Genomic DNA, 15,691 nt, shown 5'->3' with positions numbered 1-15,691 from the left:
TTAACATTGAACTCATACCTGACAGCACTATACCTCATGCCTGAACAAAGTTTATCTAACACTTATCTGCACTCCCATTTCTTTTGCAGCACTATTCACAAGAGTCAAACTATAGAATCAAACTAAGTGTCCATCAACGGATAAATGGATACAAAAAATGTGATATATATACACAATGGAATACTATTCAGATATTAAAAAGATGAATTTCTAGGCCGGGTGCAGTGGCTCATGCCTGTAATCCTAGTACTTTGGGAGGCTGAGGCACACAGATCCCCTGAGGTCGGGAGTTTGAGACCAGCCTGACCAACATGGAGAAACCCTGTCTCTACTAAAAATACAAAATTAGCTAGGCATAGTGGCACATGCCTGTAATCCCAGCTACTCGGGAAGGCTGAGGCAGGAGAATTGCTTGAACCTGGGAGGCAGAGGTTGCAGTGAGCTGAGATCGTGCCATTGCACTCTCGCCTGGGCAACAAGGGCAAAACTCCATCTCAAAAAAAAAGATGAAATTCTGTCATTTATAACAACATAGATAGAACTGGAGGTCATTATGTTGAGTGCAATAAGCCAGGCACAGAAAGACAAAAATCACATATTCTCACTGATATGTGGGAGCTTAAAAAGTTGATCTCATGGAGGTAGAGAGTAGATGATGGTTACCAGAGGTTGGGAAGGGTAGAGGGGAGGTAATGAAGACAAACTGCTTTCCCAGTACAATTTGAAGGATTCTGAAAGCTTGCTTGTCTCTAAATGTATCCTTTATTAATATGATTTGGATATTTGTGCCCTCCAAATCTCATATGGAAATGTGATTCCCGTTTTGGAGGTGGGGCCTGGCAGGAAGTGTTTGGATCATGAAGACTGGTCCCTCATGAATGGCTTAGCGCTACCCTCTCGGTGGTGAGAATTCTCATTCTGTGTTCATGCAAGATCTGTTTTTATTTATTTATTTATTTATTTTTAGGAGTGTGCCATCTCCCACATTACTTGCTCTTGCTCTTGCCATGTGATGCTCCTGCTATCTTCTTCCATAATTGTAAGGTTCTTAAGGCCTCACAAGGGATGCTGATGCCATGCTTCCTTACAGCCTGCAGAGCTGTGAGCTAATTAAATATATTTTATTTATAAATTACCCAACCTCAGGTTCCTTCCTTCCTTCCTTTCCTACCTTACCTTCCCTTACCTTCCTTACCTTCCTTCCTTTTCCTTTCTTTTCCTCCTTCCCCTCCCCTCCTCCCTCTTTCTTTCTTTCCTTTCTTTTCTTTCTTTCTTTCTCCCTTTCTTTTCTTTCTTTTTCTTTCTTTCTTTCTCTTTCTTCTTTCTTCTGTCTTTCTCTCTTTCTCTTTCCTTCCTCCATCCCTCTCTCTCCTTCCTTCCTCTCTTTCTTTTCTTTTCCTTTCCTTTCTTTTCTTTGCTTTCCCTCCCTCCCTCCCTCCCTTCCTTCCTTCCTTCTTTTCTTTCTTTCAACAGGATCTCACTCTATTGCCTTGGCTGGAGTGCAGTGGCATGGCCATGGCTCACAGCAGCCTCAACCTTCCAGGCTGAAGAGATCCTCCCATCTCAGCCTCCTGAGTAGCTGGGACAACAGGTGCACACCACCACAGCCAGCTAATTTTTAATTTTTTTGTGGAGACAAAGTCTTGCTATGTTGCCAGGGCTGGTCTCAAACTCTTGGGCTCAAGAGATCCTCCTACCTCAGCCTCCCAAAGTGCTAGAATTGCAGGTGTGAGCTACCGCACCCAGCCATGTATTCCATTATAGCAACACAAACAGGATAACACATTCATCCATCTACATAATGCTTAAATGAAATCTCTTCTAAAATCCTACTATTTAAAAGCCTATCTCAGCAGGCATTGCCTGGAAATGGTAAAGAGGAGAGGCAAATGTCTATGGTAAGAGTTGAGTGGTATTAGGAACTAGTCACTATGGTTTGGGTATTTGTTCCCTTCAAACCTCATGTTGAGATTGGATTCCCAAAGTTGCAGTTGGGGCCTAATGGGAGGTGGTTGGGTTATGGTGGCAGATCCTTCATGAATAGATTAATGCCCTCCTTGGGAGTGGGAGGCTGTGAGTGAGTTCTCACTTTCTTAGTTCCCACAGCAGATTGTTGTTAAAAAGAGCCTGACAACTCCCACTCCCAACCCCCGCACCTTTCCTACTCTCTTTCCATATGATCTCTGCACAGACTCTCCTTCACCTTCTGCCACGAGTGGAAACAGCCTGATACCCTCACCAGAAGCCAAGCGGTTGCTGGTGCCATGCCTTTTGTAAGCCTGTGAAACCGTGAACCTGAGAGGCGGAGCAAGATGGCCGAATAGGAACAGCTCCAGTCTCCAACTCCCAGCGCGAGCGAAACAGAAGACCGGTGATTTCTGCATTTTCAACTGAGGTACTGGGGTCATCTCACTCGGGAGTGCCGGACAATCAGTGCTGGTCAGCTGCTGCAGCCCGACCAGCGAGAGCTGAAGCAGGGCGAGGCATTGCCTCACCTGGGAAGTGCAAGGGAGAGGGGAATCCCTTTCCCTAGCCAGGGGAACTGAGACACACAACACCTGGAAAATCGGGTAACTCCCACCCCAATACTGTGCTTTAAGCAAACGGGCACACCAGGAGATTATATCCCACACCTGGCCGGGAGGGTCCCACGCCCACGGAGCCTCCCTCATTGCTAGCACAGCAGTCTGCGATCTAACCGCAAGGCAGCAGCGAGGCTGGGGGAGGAGCGTGTGCCATTGCTGAGACTTAAGTAGGTAAACAAAGCCGCTGGGAAGCTCGAACTGGGTGGAGCTCACAGCAGCTCAAGGAAACCTGCCTGTCTCTGTAGACTCCACCTCTGGAGACAGGGCAGAGCTAAACAACAACAACAAAAAAAGCAGCAGAAACCTCTGCAGATGCAAATGATTCTGTCTGACAGCTTTGAAGAGAGCAGTGGATCTCCCAACACGGAGGTTGAGATCTGAGAACGGACAGACTGTCTGCTCAAGTGGGTCCCTGACCCCTGAGTAGCCTAACTGGGAGACATCCCCCACTAGGGGCAGTCTGACACCCCACACCTCACACGGTGGAGTACACCCCTGAGAGGAAGCTTCCAAAGGAAGAATCAGACAGGTACACTCGCTGTTCAGCAATATTCTATCTTCTGCAACCTCTCTGCTGATACCCAGGCAAACAGGGTCTGGAGTGGACCTCAAGCAATCTCCAACAGACCTACAGCTGAGGGTCCTGACTGTTAGAAGGAAAACTATCAAACAGGAAGGACATCTATACCAAAACCCCATCAGTACGTCACTATCATCAAGGACCAGAGGCAGATAAAACCACAAAGATGGGGAAAAAGCAGGGCAGAATAGCTGGAAATTCAAAAAATAAGAGCGCATCTCCCCCTGCAAAGGAGCGCAGCTCATCGCCAGCAACGGATCAAAGCTGGTCAGAGAATGACTTTGACGAGATGAGAGAAGAAGGCTTCAGTCCATCAAACTTCTCAGAGCTAAAGGAGAAATTACGTACCCAGCACAAAGAAACTAAAAATCTTGAAAAAAGAGTGAAAGAATTGATAGCTAGAATAATTAATGCAGAGAAGGTCATAAACGAAATGACAGAGATGAAAACCATGACACGAGAAGTACATGACAAATGCACAAGCTTCAGTAACGACTCGATCAACTGGAAGAAAGAGTATCAGCGATTGAGGATCAAAATAATGAAATGAAGCGAGAAGAGAAACCAAAAGAAAAAAGAAGAAAAAGAAATGAACAAAGCCTGCAAGAAGTATGGGATTATAAAAAGACCAAATCTACGTCTGATTGGGGTGCCTGAAAGTGAGGGAGAAAATGGAACCAAGTTGGAAAACACTCTTCAGGATATCATCCAGGAGAACTTCCCCAACCTAGTAGGGCAGGCCAACATTCAAATTCAGGAAATACAGAGAACGCCACAAAGATACTCCTCGAGAAGAGCAACTCCAAGACACATAATTGCCAGATTCACCAAAGTTGAAATGAAGGAAAAAATCTTAAGGGCAGCCAGAGAGAAAGGTCGGGTTACCCACAAAGGGAAGCCCATCAGACTAACAGCAGATCTCTCGGCAGAAACTCTACAAGCCAGAAGAGAGTGGGGGCCAATATTCAACATTCTTAAAGAAAAGAATTTTAAACCCAGAATTTCATATCCAGCCAAACTAAGTTTCATCAGTGAAGGAGAAATAAAATCCTTTACAGATAAGCAAATGCTTAGAGATTTTGTCACCACCAGGCCTGCCTTACAAGAGACCCTGAAGGAAGCCCTAAACATGGAAAGGAACAACCGGTACAGCCATTGCAAAAACATGCCAAAATGTAAAGACCATCGAGGCTAAGAAGAAACTGCATCAACTAATGAGCAAAATAACCAGTTAATATCATAATGGCAGGATCAAGTTCACACATAACAATATTAACCTTAAATGTAAATGGACTAAATGCTCCAATTAAAAGACACAGACTGGCAAACTGGATAAAGAGTCAAGACCCATCAGTCTGCTGTATTCAGGAGACCCATCTCACATGCAGAGACATACATAGGCTCAAAATAAAGGGATGGAGGAAGATCTACCAAGCAAATGGAGAACAAAAAAAAGCAGGGGTTGCAATCCTAGTCTCTGATAAAACAGACTTTAAACCATCAAAGATCAAAAGAGACAAAGAAGGCCATTACATAATGGTAAAGGGATCAATTCAACAGGAAGAGCTAACTATCCTAAATATATATGCACCCAATACAAGAGCACCCAGATTCATAAAGCAAGTCCTTAGAGACTTACAAAGAGACTTAGACTCCCATACAATAATAATGGGAGACTTCAACACTCCACTGTCAACATTAGACAGATCAACGAGACAGAAAGTTAACAAGGATATCCAGGAATTGAACTCATCTCTGCACCAAGCCGACCTAATAGACATCTATAGAACTCTCCACCCCAAATCAACAGAATATACATTCTTCTCAGCACCACATTGCACTTATTCCAAAATTGACCACATCATTGGAAGTAAAGCACTCCTCAGCAAATGTACAAGAACAGAAATTCTAACAAACTGTCTCTCAGACCACAGTGCAATCAAACTAGAACTCAGGACTAAGAAACTCAATCAAAACCACTCAACTACATGGAAACTGAACAACCTGCTCCTGAATGACTACTGGGTACATAAGGAAATGAAGGCAGAAATAAAGATGTTCTTTGAAACCAATGAGAACAAAGATACAACATACCAGAATCTCTGGGACACATTTAAAGCAGTGTGTAGAGGGAAATTTATAGCACTAAATGCCACAAGAGAAAGCTGAAAGATCTAAAATTGACACTCTAACATCACAATTAAAAGAACTAGAGAGGCAAGAGCAAACACATTCAAAAGCTAGCAGAAGGCAAGAAATAACTAAGATCAGAGCAGAACTGAAGGAGATAGAGACACAAAAAACCTCCAAAAAATCAATGAATCCAGGAGTGGTTTTTTTGAAAAGATCAACAAAATTGACAGACCGCTAGCAAGACTAATAAAGAAGAAAAGAGAGAAGAATCAAATAGACACAATAAAAAATGATAAAGGGGATATCACCACCGACCCCACAGAAATACAAGCTACCATCAGAGAATACTATAAACACCTCTACGCAAATCAACTAGAAAATCTAGAAGAAATGGATAATTTCCTGGACACTTACACTCTTCCAAGACTAAATCAGGAAGAAGTTGAATCCCTAAATAGACCAATAGCAGGCTCTGAAATTGAGGCAATAATTAATAGCCTACCAACCAAAAAAAGTCCAGGACCAGATGGATTCACAGCTGAATTCTACCAGAGGTACAAGGAGGAGCTGGTACCATTCCTTCTGAAACTATTCCAATCAATAGAAAAAGAGGGAATCCTCCCTAACTCATTTTATGAGGCCAACATCATCCTGATACCAAAGCCTGGCAGAGACACAACAAAAAAAGAGAATTTTAGACCAATATCCCTGATGAACATCGATGCAAAAATCCTCAATAAAATACTGGCAAATCGGATTCAGCAGCACATCAAAAAGCTTATCCACCATGATCAAGTGGGCTTCATCCCTGGGATGCAAGGCTGGTTCAACATTCGCAAATCAATAAACGTAATCCAGCATATAAACAGAACCAAAGACAAGAACCACATGATTATCTCAATAGATGCAGAAAAGGCTTTTGACAAAATTCAACAGCCCTTCATGCTAAAAACTCTCAATAAATTCGGTATTGATGGAACGTACCTCAAAATAATAAGAGCTATTTATGACAAACCCACAGCCAATATCATACTGAATGGGCAAAAACTGGAAAAATTCCCTTTGAAAACTGGCACAAGACAGGGATGCCCTCTCTCACCACTCCTATTCAACATAGTGTTGGAAGTTCTGGCTAGGGCAATCAGGCAAGAGAAAGAAATCAAGGGTATCAGTTAGGAAAAGAAGAAGTCAAATTGTCCCTGTTTGCAGATGACATGATTGTATATTTAGAAAACCCCATTGTCTCAGCCCAAAATCTCCTTAAGCTGATAAGCAACTTCAGCAAAGTCTCAGGATACAAAATCAATGTGCAAAAATCACAAGCATTCTTATACACCAGTAACAGACAAACAGAGAGCCAAATCATGAAGGAACTTCCATTCACAATTGCTTCAAAGAGAATAAAATACCTAGGAATCCAACTTACAAGGGATGTAAAGGACCTCTTCAAGGAGAACTACAAACCACTGCTCAGTGAAATCAAAGAGGACACAAACAAATGGAAGAACATACCATGCTCATGGATAGGAAGAATCAATATCGTGAAAATGGCCATACTGCCCAAGGTAATTTATAGATTCAATGCCATCCCCATCAAGCTACCAATGAGTTTCTTCACAGAATTGGAAAAAACTGCTTTAAAGTTCATATGGAACCAAAAAAGAGCCTGCATTGCCAAGACAATCCTAAGTCAAAGGAACAAAGCTGGAGGCATCACGCTACCTGACTTCAAACTATACTACAAGGCTACAGTAACCAAAACAGCATGGTACTGGTACCAAAATAGAGATATAGACCAATGGAACAGAACAGAGTCCTCAGAAATAATATCACACATCTACAGCCATCTGATCTTTGACAAACCTGAGAGAAACAAGAAATGGGGAAAGGATTCCTATTTAATAAATGGTGCTGGGAAAATGGCTAGCCATAAGTAGAAAGCTGAAACTGGATCCTTCCCTTACTCCTTATACGAAAATTAATTCAAGATGGATTAGAGACTTAAATGTTAGACCTAATACCATAAAAATCCTAGAGAAAACCTAGGTAGTACCATTCAGGACATAGGCATGGGCAAGGACTTCATGTCTAAAACACCAAAAGCAATGGCAGCAAAAGCCAAAATTGACAAATGGGATCTAATTAAACTAAAGAGCTTCTGCACAGCAAAAGAAACTACCATCAGAGTGAACAGGCAACCTACAGAATGGGAGAAAGTTTTGCAATCTACTCATCTGACAAAGGGCTAATATCCAGAATCTACAAAGAACTCAAACAAATTTACAAGAAAAAAACAAACAACCCCATCAAAAAGTGGGCAAAGGATATGAACAGACATTTCTCAAAAGAAGACATTCATACAGCCAACAGACACATGAAAAAATGCTCATCATCACTGGCCATCAGAGAATGCAAATCAAAACCACAATGAGATACCATCTCACACCAGTTAGAATGGCAATCATTAAAAAGTCAGGAAACAACAGGTTGGGAGAGGATGTGGAGAAATAGGAACACTTTTACACTGTTGGTGGGATTGTAAACTAGTTCAACCATTATGGAAACAAGTATGGCGATTCCTCAAGGATCTAGAACTAGATGTACCATATGACCCAGCCATCCACTACTGGGTATATACCCAAAGGATTACAAATCATGCTGCTATAAAGACACATGCACACGTATGTTATTGTGCACTATTCACAATAGCAAAGACTTGGAATCAACCCAAATGTCCATCAGTGACAGACTGGATTAAGAAAATGTGGCACATATACACCATGGAATACTATGCAGCCATAAAAAAGGATGAGTTGTGTCCTTTGTAGGGACATGGATGCAGCTGGAAACCATCATTCTTAGCAAACTATCACAAGAAAGAAAACCAAACACCGCATGTTCTCACTCATAGGTGGGAACTGAACAATGAGATCACCTGGACTCGGGAAGGGGAACATCACACATGGGGCCTATCATGGGGAGGGGGGATGGGGGAGGGATTGCATTGGGAGTTATACCTGATATAAATGACGAATTGATGGGTGCTGACCAGTTGATGGGTGCAGCACACCAACATGGCTCAAGTATACATATGTAACAAACCTGCACGCTATGCACATGTACCCTAGAATGTAAAGTATAATAAAAAAAAAAAAAGAAACCGTGAACCTTCACGCCTGTAATCCTAGGACTTTGGGAGGCCGAGGTGGGCGGATCATGAGGTCAGGAGATCGAGACCATCCTGGCTAATATGGTGAAACCCCATCTCTACTAAAAATACAAAAAATTAGCAGGCATAGTGGTGGGTGCCTGTATTCCCAGCTACTCAGGAGGCTGAGGCAGGAGAATGGCGTGAACCTGGGAGACGGAGCTTGCAGTGAGCCGAGATCACGCCACTGCTCTCCAGCCTGGGCGATGAGCGAGACTCTGTCTCAAACAAACAAACAAACAAAAAACCGTGAACCTTTTTTTTTTTTTTTTAAATAAATTACCTAGGTTTAGCTATTCCTTTATAGCAGCACAAAATAGACTAAGACACTGAGACAAGGACAAATATCTGAAGAATGAGCACTTTGTGGAAGAGCAATCTTATACAACAATTGAAAAGCAGAATCAACAAGAGGAAGCTACACTTTGCCTCCTTCAAAGTTTTGCCAAAGACCAATCCTACATCTTGATTAGGCTAGAAGCTGAGATGACCTCAGCTGTGAGCACAGGCCTTATGAGCTTGCAGCACTTCTGAGAGTTCGTTAAGAGGCCTTAAGAGAGCTGACCATCAGCAGCAGATGGCTGGAATGTGCTCTGTACTGACTTCCTCACTCCCATTAAGTCACTCCTGGGGTTTGAGCTCCTGTGTCCAGTGCCAGCTTTATGCCCCTCAAGCTGGAGTGTATGTACTCCTGGAATACAATAAAGGAGGTGGCCAAAGAGAGGAGGTCCTCTCTTTACGTGTTACAGCACGTAACATGGCACATCTTGTTAAGATGTGGTAAGAGGCTCTGTAGCCTCTTTTTTGCTCAAAGACAGAAGAGGGGGCATATGGAGAAAGGGAATTAACCTAATAGGAAAGTCAATGAAAACATTATTTAACCCACGTGTGGGTTAAAATATGAAAACCCTTTTTTTTTTTTTTTGAGATGGAGTTTTGTTCCTGTTGCCCAGGCTGGAGTGCAATGGTGCGATCTCGGCTCACCATAACCTCCACCTCCCCGATTCAAGTGATTCTCCTGCCTCAGCCTCCCAAGTAGCTGGGATTATAGGCATGTGCCACCACACCCGGCTAATTTTGTATTTTTTAGTAGAGATGGGGTTTCTCCATGTTGGTCAGGCTGGTCTCGAACTCCCAACCTCAGGTGATCTGCCTGCCTCAGCATCCCAAAGTGCTGGTCTTACAGGTGTGAGCCACCGCACCCGGCCAAAACATTTTAACGTTAAAACAAACACTGATAAAGCACTGAGTAGAATGTAAAATTTAAATAATTTTTGGAAAAAACCCAAACTTTTTGCTTGCTGCAGGCCATTTCAAACTTTCTCCTCAGTGACCATTGCCTCACCCCTCATGCTGGACACACATCCATGCACATCTCTAGTTTGAGGAGAAGTGAAAGGAAGGTGCTTTGGCGTAAAGATTCCAAAATTGTTACTAGTCGAATAAACGAAAAAAGAGAGTGCAACCTACCCAAACATGGGACCAAACCAAATTTGGGGTCAGAGAATTAGGATGCAGGATCCGTTACATCAGCAGTTGCATTTTTGCAACAGTTTGTTAACTAGCAATACAGATACTGGCAAGTCAAAAAGGTAATAGCCAAATGACATTAAAGGTTATCAAGAAGCAGTTTTCATAATGATGAAACTCAGCAAAATTTTTCTCTCACTTTATTTTCTCTTTTCCCACAGCAGTAACCACTGCCACCCTCCCATAGATGACACTTGGCCTTCGCCTGTCCCTTTGTTGTCTAAAGCACTCTTACTAAGGAACACTATTTAGGTTTTCTCTTTCTTTCTCTCCCTCCCTCCCTCCTTCCCTCCCTCCCTCCCTCCCTCCTTCCCTCCCTCCCTCCTTCCCTCTCTCCCTCTCTCTGTCTCTCTCTCTCTCTCTTTCTTTCTTTCTTCCTTTCTTTTCTCTTTTCAGAGATAGACTCTCACTCTGTCATCCCAGGTAGAATGCAGTGGCATGATCATAGCTCACTGCAGCTTGAAATGTGTAGGACCAAGTGATCCTCCAGCTTCAGCCTCTCAAATAGCTAGGACTATACGTGTGAGTCACCATGCCTGACTTATTAAAAAAAATTGGGGGTAGGTAGAGATAGGGTCTCATTATGTTGCCCAGGTTGGTCTTGAACTCCTGGCCTCAAGCAATGCTCCCAAAGCGCTGGGATTACAGGCATGAGCCGCTGTGCCTGGCCAGGTTTTCTTTTCTTTTTTTTTTTTTTTTTTTTTGAGATGGAGTCTCGCTCTGTGGCCCAGGCTGGAGTGCAGTGGCCGGATCTCAGCTCACTGCAAGGTCCGCCTCCCGGGTTTATGCCATTCTCCTGCCTCAGCCTCCCGAGTAGCTGGGACTACAGGCGCCCGCCACCTTGCCTGGCTAGTTTTTTGTATTTTTTAGTAGAGATGGGGTTTCACCATGTTAGCCAGGATGGTCTCGATCTCCTGACCTCGTGATCCACCTGCCTCGGCCTCCCAAAGTGCTGGGATTACAGGCTTGAGCCACCGTGCCCGGCTGCCAGGTTTTCATTCTACCCAGAGTTCTCCAAACTTTACATGCTTCAAACAAAAATCAGGTCACGTTAACAAGTCAAATAGTAAGGGAAAGTTTCAAAATAGAATTAGTCCTAAAAAAAATATTGAACTCCTGGTTAAGTTAATCATACTGAGATACTACCAGTCCTTCCATTCCTCCTAAGCAAAAATTTGAAGGCCCTCTATACTGGTTTCTCCTGAGCATTAAGAGCAAAGTATTTTGATTAGCTAATTACAAAACTTTACATGAAATGTAATGAACTCTTCCAGTTAACAATCTCAAGGGATGTTTGTGTTTTAAAATAGATGCCTGTGAATCCAAATGAATGAATCTCTACTTGGCTGAAAACATGAGGAAGATATTTTTCTTCATTTTTTATTTTTAATTTGAATTTGTTTATACATATGTTATAATTTTACATAGATGAATAAATGCTATCACATTATACATACTGGGTTTTCCAATGAAGTCTTTTAATGTTTTTCTTTTTTTTTTGGTATTGGTTCCCTAAACCCCACGTCACCCCCTGTATCCGTTTCCTAGGGCTGTCACAACAAAATATCACAAAGGGAGTGGCTTCAAACAACTGTGAGGAATTCATTGTCTCACAGTTCTGGAGGCTAGAAGTTCAAGATCAAGGTGTTGGCAGGACCATGCTCCCTCGGAAGCCTCAGAGGAAGATCTTTCCTTTCCTCTTCCAGCTTCTGGCAGCCTCAGATGTTCCCTGGCTTGTGACAACACAACTCCAATCTCTCTGCCTCCATCCCGTCACCACATGGCCCCTCATACGGCTGTATTCTTCCATGTCTATACTGCTTTCCCTCTGTGAGAGTCTGTCTCTATGTCCAAATGTTGCTCTCTAATAAGGATACCAGTCATGTTGAATTAATTGAATTAGGGTTCACCGTAATGACCTCATCTTAACTCGAATACATCTGCAAACACCCTATTTCCAAATAAGGACACATTCACAGTGATATAATTTAGATATTTGTCCCTGCCCAAATCTCATGTTGAATTCTAATCCCCAATGCTGGAAGTGAGGCCTGATGGGAGGTATTTGGATGATGGTGGATCCCTCATAGCTTGGTGCTATCTTCAAGACAGTGAGTAAGATCTCACAAGATCTGGTCATTTAAAAGTGTGTGGCACCTTGCCCACCCATTCTCTTGCTCTTGCTCCCATTCTTACCCTGTGATAAGCCTGCTCCCCCTTTGCCTTCTGCCATGACTGGTAGTTTCCTGAGGCCTCCCAAGAAGCAGATGCTGCTATGCTTCCTGGACAGCCTACAGAACTGTGAACCAGTTAAACCTCTTTCCTTATAAATTACCCAGTCTCAAGTATTTCTTTATTGCAGTGCAAGAATATTGCTGTGCCTAACGGACACAGGCAGTAGGGGTTACAACCTTACTGTATCTATTTGGGAGTGATATCATTCAACTCATGACACCTCCCAAACCCATGTTACCCATCCTGTTTGCACCCTTCAGCACTTTCTCACGCATTCTTCCAGTTTCCCATGCCTGCAGGGAGCCTTTCCATTTCCTCCCTTCTTCCATCCAGCTCTTTCCTACCAAGACAACTAGGTTAGCAGGCTACAATCCCATTTGTAACCCAGCATTGGTCTTTGCTACAGTATCACAAAGGCAGGCAAGAGCAGAGATCACAGCATCAGAGCCCCAGGAGCAGGAAAAAAATTTTCTGGGGCTCTTTTGGTATGGGTTTTGCATTTGCTCAGTGCTCTAAAAACAACAGACAAGGAGAGGTGGACTGGGATAGATCTGCTTATCTTGACCAAAAACACATTTCCTCGGGAAGGGAAAGTTTAGGTACTTTTCCCTCCCCAGCACCCCTACCCTGCCTCTGCCTTGAACTTAAGTCGGAGTCTTTCTCTGTAGCCTGGCAGCAGCATTTTAATTATAAATAATTTTCCTACAGACTTCCTTCTGCTTTTCTAGTCATGTGTCCACATTCTCTATTTTGATGAAAATCATTGAAAAATGCCCATGGTGCTTTAGAAAAGTTTAACAACTCCAACACCGAAAAGCAAATGCCTCAGTAAACTCTCTTGGCATCTCTTTTCCCATCCCTCAAAACCCCTCAAATGCCAATAATAATCCATTTGAGAGAATTGTGAGTAGGGAAGGCATTTTTGAGCAACTGAGAATAGGGGTCAGTTCTCAGCCAAGACAACTTATAAATCAGGGCAATTCAAGGAGGCTGGCTGTTTCCAAGTCACGAGTTTGAGCTTTGTGGAGGTCACCTGCTACTGTCTGCCCAGCACTTCCCTCCTTTCCTCCTGAAGAACAGCTCCTGTCCTTACTCCAACTAGTTGGTTCTAGCAAATACTGATCTCAGGGATAGGCAAGTGACCCAAGCATGGATCTTCAAAGTCCTCATTCGGGAGTTTAAAAATTGGAATAAAAACATCAGGGACTGTCTCATGTGTGATGAAGCTGGAATGGTGAGCCTGGAAGGAGCTTCAGGCCTCTCCATCACTGTGCAGTCTGAGAAAGGGGCAGGGACAGGGAATCCTAATGGCATTTGACTTCCTGCTTCCAGGCATCCCTGGAAGCCCCTTTGTGCCCTGCCCTTTCCTCAGTTTATCAGAGCCAAAAACTCCCTTTTGCTTATTCTATTTTGGCTTTATTTCTGTCATCTGCAACCAAGAGTCCTGCTTAGTACAACACTTCCTGTCTACGGGGAAGTTCAGCAACCACTTTGTCCCCTCACCCAGAACCCAATACAGCCAAAGCTGAGATGCTGAGACCCATATTTATCCATGGTCCACCGGTTAAATGAGGAATGCCACAGCTACTTGAATGGAATGGTTACGCCCCCTATCTTCCTTCTTCCCCCTAAAACAAACAAACCCCCCCAAACCCAACAGTGTTGTGCTGAATGTGAAATTTCATTTTATAAATGAATAAATCAATATATATATTTTCTAGGAATCCTGTAGAAGAGACAGCTTTTTGTCAGTTAAACTAAGTCAGGAAAAGATCCAGAGAGTTGAGGAAATCCGTCAAACACATTAACATGGAGCCTGCAAATAAAGAACAGTCTTTGCAAAAGCTTGCCAATTACACAAAGCATGCTTTCTGGGAATGGCACCAAGATATTAGGGAATAACAGTGTCACATTTTAAAACAAAAACTGCTAGTGCAGTACTAATATATTTATCTGATGGCCCCATAGTCCAAATGACCTAAATCCACAGCCTTTGTTTCTGCAGAGTTTATGCTGCCATCTTCTCAATACAATTCTGTTTTTTTTTTTTTTTTTTTAAAGTGCATTCACACCCAAGTAATTTGTAACATTTGAAAGCATACTCAGAGATGTATAATACTAGGGCAATTTAAGGAACTAGTTGTCAAGTCTGTAAGGGTGACTTCAAGCACTGAAAGCATAGTATACTTATATTACAACATGTCAATTTTTTTTTTTTGAGACGGAGTCTCGCTCTGTCCCCCAGGCTGGAGTGCAGTGGCGCGATCTCGGCTCACTGCAAGCTCCACCTCCCGGGTTCACGCCATTCTTCTGCCTCAGCCTCCTGAGTAGCTGGGACTACAGGCGCCCGCCACCACGCCCGGCTAACTTTTTGTATTTTTAGTAGAGACGGGGTATGTCAATTTTTTAAAGTGTTTATTTATTGTAAAAAATCTTATCGAGCTGCAGCGGTCAAGTGGGTGTTAGGTTCTGAACATCGATGGTGAATATGAAATAATTCCTCCTTTGACCATATTCACAGGGTAGTACCCAAGAGATATTTAAAAATAATTGTCTGACCGGGCACGGTGGCTCATGCCTGTAATCCCAGCACTTTGGGAGGTCGAGGTGGGTGGATCACCTGAGGTCAGAAGTTCGAGACCAGCCTGGTCAACATGGTGAAACCCCATCTCTATTAAAAATACAAAAATTAGCTGGGCGTGGTGGCATGTACCTGTAGTCCCAGCTACTCGGGAGGCTGAGGCAGGAGAGTCACTTGAACCCGAGAGGTGGAGGTTGCAGTGAGCCAAGATCATGCCACTGCACTCCAGCTGGGTGACAGAGTGAGACTCCATTGCAAAAAAAAAAAAAAAAAAAAAAAATTGTCTGTGTATATTTCTTGGTAGTTTCTCCCTGTTTCCTTTTCCCTCTTCTTCCCATACCTGATGCATCTGTAGATGTGTACAGCTGCTGAGAGCCTCTGACCAGAGCTCAAACCATCACCTCCCTTGGGGTCCGACACAACATGAGGATATCCAGAGTGTCTAAAGCTTAATTGCAAAGCAAGTTCAACAACCCTGAGAAAAGAAAAGGTCAAGAATGATGAGGGGGAACAAGAAAGGGTCCTGAGAGTTTAAGGAAAATGGTAGCTTAGGACACTTTAGGAGAACTGTTCTTGTTTGTTTGTTTGTTGAGACAGTTTCCCTCTGTTGCCCAGGCTGGAATACAGTGGTGCCATCTCGGCTCACTGCAACCTTTGCCTCATGGGTTCAAGCGATTCTCCTGTTCAGCCTCCCGAGTAGCTGGGATTACAGGTGTGTGCCACCACGCCCAGCTAATTTTTATATTTTTAGTAGAGACAGCGTTTCCCCATGTTGGCTAGGCTGGTCTCAAACTCCTGACCTCAAGTGATCCAACCACCTCAGCCTCCCAAAGTGATGA

The sequence above is a fragment of the Trachypithecus francoisi genome, unplaced genomic scaffold (genome assembly GCF_009764315.1).
Source record: "Trachypithecus francoisi isolate TF-2019V2 unplaced genomic scaffold, Tfra_2.0 Lachesis_group0, whole genome shotgun sequence".
NCBI lineage: Eukaryota > Metazoa > Chordata > Mammalia > Primates > Cercopithecidae > Trachypithecus > Trachypithecus francoisi.
This window is presented reverse-complemented; position numbering follows the sequence as displayed.